Source organism: Lygodium microphyllum, chromosome 4 (assembly GCF_053477565.2).
Source record: "Lygodium microphyllum isolate KBCC chromosome 4, Lygodium_microphyllum_v1.1.10, whole genome shotgun sequence".
Classification (NCBI taxonomy): domain Eukaryota; kingdom Viridiplantae; phylum Streptophyta; class Polypodiopsida; order Schizaeales; family Lygodiaceae; genus Lygodium; species Lygodium microphyllum.
In genome coordinates this window covers 20,648,612-20,652,420 of record NC_141138.1, presented here as the reverse complement: position 1 = coordinate 20,652,420, position 3,809 = coordinate 20,648,612, and the positions used below count along the sequence as shown (strand labels likewise).

The window sequence follows — 3,809 nt, the reverse complement described above, 5'->3', positions numbered from 1 at the left end:
AGTTTCATATTCCATAGGAATAGGAGGATTTCACAATTTGAGAGGTTTTTATAATCCTCAAATAAATTTCTACCGTTCATCCAGCAATTGAATTTTTAAAATTTGAAGTTTTAGAGTTAAGTCACTTATTCGCTAGATTATGCATCCAAGCTCCAAAATTTTGAGCAATCGCTAAGGATCCTCTCCTTTCGTACTATGAAATTTCAAAAAAGGGTCTAGCCATTGAAACATGATCCCAAGTAAAACAAATCACAAATCACAAATAAAGTCAATTTTCAACACTTTAGCGGGGTCACCAAAAAGATGTTTCACAAGTGGTGAGTAAAGATTGTTAGCTATATATAGTCTGTCTATATATAGTGCCCCAGGTCCCCTCTATATATTCCTATCATGTGTGCTCAGTTTATACACTTCTGGGGTTCCACTTCTGGTGTCTCATATCTCTCTTCTCTCCTCTTTTCCTTTCGTCTTTCATCTTCCTCTCAGTTTCCAACGTGGTATCAGAGCCCAGCAACACCTGCGAGAGATGGTGGCATGCTGCCGACCCTATGAGGCCTAAGCCTATAACTGCAATGAGGAAGACAGGCGAGGGCAAAAGTTGGAGACGAGGACAAAACGATGGGGTAGAAAAGTGAATTCTTCGTCTCCACCTTCTGTGGCATCCGTTTTTGAATGCAACCTGAAAAGACAAAGCGCCAGCCATGACACGGTCCCACAGGATGATCCAGTGATGAGAGAGTGTTCTTGGAGAAGAAGGCGAGCCGACTGTGTGAGAGGAAAGGCGGAAGGCAGAGAAAGAGAGAGAAAAAGATTTATGAGAGCGGAAGCGCTTTCTGGTAACAATATTCTACTGTTCCAAGAACAAAGCTGTTGCTGAGGTATAGCAAATCTAGATACGCATCCTTGTGTAGCTACAAAGGTAAGCTGTTGCGGCTTCGGCAAAGGCTTGTGCGAACTTCATCCGTTGACAACAAAATTTCACTCAGGCAAGAGGAGCTTCTCTTTTGCAGCATTCATCCTCCGTCCGTGTAGTTTCAAGCATCCCCATCACTTGTCAAAAACTCTAGCCATGGCGACCTTCACCAGACCATTTCCTTTCCCTCCTTGACCCCCTATTCCACTCAGTTCTCATTTCTAATGACGTGTCCCATCTCTCACAGATTTGAAATTCTGCTGATTGTGTGTTTGCTCGCCCTGATTGCTGCATGCCATGCCGTCTGCTCCTTCTTTTCATGGACCCAGGAGCTTTGAATCCCTTGGATCTAGAAGCCTGAATACAGACTGCTCTCCTCCTTGCATTCATCCTTGACCCCCTCTTCCACTCGGTTCTCATTTCTAACGATGTGTCCCATCTCTCATAGATTTGAAATTCTACTGATTGTGTGTTTGCTCACCCTGATTCCTGCATGCCATGGTGTCTGCTCCTCCTTTTCATGGAATCGGGAGCTTTGAATCCCTTGGATCTGGTAGCCTGAATACAGACTACTCTCCTCCTTGCATTCCCCCCACCTGCTTGGTTCCTTACTCTGCAGCTCCAATCTTCCCAATCAACGGGGATGACTTCCTTGACAGCTTTGGGATGAATCCTCTCGAGTCCTGCTCTAAAAACCTGCAATCAAAGCAAGGAAGAAGGACATGTTTATGAAAACTCGATTAACTATTTGTGAGGGTCGCGATGGAACTGATTCCTCCAATGGGGATGTACTGATATTTCCAGACTTTGTTTGATACAGGGGATTAACTCATTTTGATGTGGATGCCTTTGTGGAAGAAGTCCTAGTACATAACCGAGAATGGGTACCAGGACGGCCAAAGAGGCTGCATGGCATGCATATCTTTGTGTGTGCACATCGGAGTCATGATATTCAATGTGGTATTTTGGGCCTTGTTGTCATTAAGAAGTTCAGAGATGAGCTATCTGCTCGAGGTCTCACTACTTATGTAGCTGTAAAACCATATTCTCATGTGGGGGGGGCCCAAGTATGCAACAAATTTTATTTGTTATGGTTGTAATGCGACTGGTGCAGTCTCAAGCCACTGCTATGGATATGTTACCCCAGATGATGTCAGCAATGTTTTGGATGAACTTTTGGACCGAGGGTTCTTGGCTTCTCTGCAGAGCAGTTATTGTGTGGCTAGACAAATAATCCAGAGGAACAGACTATGCAAAATCTAGTTGGGCATGCTGATGAAGTGCTTTCTTTTAGAATTGAGGATGGGCAAGCCAAGGAGCAGGTTGTGAGGCAAACAGTAATTCAGGGTACTCATTGTGAGAGTTTCTTAATGTCTTGACTTTTACTCAGATTCATGATGATCGTCCTCGTTCGTTATTCCAGTTTGATGAGGGTCTATATTCCCGTTGATGACACATTATTTCGTTTATATTCTTTCTAGCTGATGAGCGTCTATATTCCAGCTAATGACAAATTGTTTTATTTATATTCTGTTCATGGGGCCCCACATGTGTTATGTTGTCTATAGAGCGGCGTCGCGAACCATCTCAATAGACTTTGTGTTGTTCTAATGTCACTGTAACGTTTTTTCTTTAAGTTTTGATGTGACAAATATACTGCTTACATCCCAAGTTCAGTTGAAGGAATTTCTTGGAGATTTTATCTTTTCAGTGATGTCGCTTATCCTTATTTTACATGTTGTATATTTAGGAGTGATAAAGCTCTTTTGATGCCTCTGAATAGGCTGTTGTAATTTAGGAGTGATGTAGCTCCTTTGATGCCTATGAATAGGCTCTTGTAAGCTCAACTTTGTAATTTTATATTTTGAATATTAATATAATGGTAGGCCTATATAGAGCTATGGGTTTTTCCCTTGAGCCTCCAAGGGTTTTTTCATCCATAGTAAGGGACCTTTATTTGAGCGAGGGTGTTAGCTATATATAGTGTTAGCTATATATAGTCTGTCTATATATAGCGCCCCAGGTCCCCTCTATATATTCCTATCATGTGTGCTCAATTTACAAACTTCTGGGGTTCCACTTCCGGTGTCTCATATCTCTCTTCTCTCCTCTCTTCCTTTCGTCTTTCGTCTTCCTCGCAGTTTCCAACAAAGATATCGGTTCACACAGTCTGAAAACAAGATAGCAAGGAGAGGCGATAAAGTGTATTACTTTATTTAGATACTTGACATGACTAAAAACTATGAGTAATCAACACGAGACACTAGCAAACCTGATCCAAACTTAATAACTACAATGCCTCTTGTAAACTCAATTATAGCGAAAACACACTCAATATAAAGCATCTTCAACCACAAACAACAAAGTAAAAGAAGTTGATTTCGAAAATAATAACCTCGTTCAATCTTTGTACCTTAAATTTTAATCGAAGTGATTCATTAAACGATTGGTATCATGCCTGTGGATGTTTGATAAAAGTAGTTCTTTCTCTAGAAATGTTGAGTGTGACCCTCCTCTCCTCATCAGGGTAAGAAAACAATTGTATGAGAAGGACCCCTTCCTCTAGCTCTTAAGGGGTTTATATAGTTGTCTCTCTTTCACAAACTCACCCAAAAGCTTAAAGATTTTGTGTTTAATGAAAGGCTTTATTACTTTTTCTCTTCATTTTTTTCTTTTGGTAAAAAAACCTTAAAGTTTTTCCATTTTTCATTTTTTCATATAAGGCATCACCTTTTTTGCTTCTTCCACATATACTTCTTATATCTCCACCTTATCATTACTAACAGACATTACTAGGCAAATAGTGTGCTATAGGGAGATTTCACATAAGCAACTAGGTTCACATCAATCAAGAGTGCGGTGTTGATAACTAGTCATAGGTTTCCTTCCTAACTTT

General features: G+C 40.8%; 1 pseudogene; it reads left to right on the top strand.

Moving 5' to 3' along the window:
• The first annotated feature begins 1,310 nt into the window (after positions 1-1,310).
• On the top strand, positions 1,311-2,176 carry LOC148036859 (actin patches distal protein 1-like; annotated as a pseudogene).
• The last annotated feature ends 1,633 nt before the right edge of the window (positions 2,177-3,809 follow it).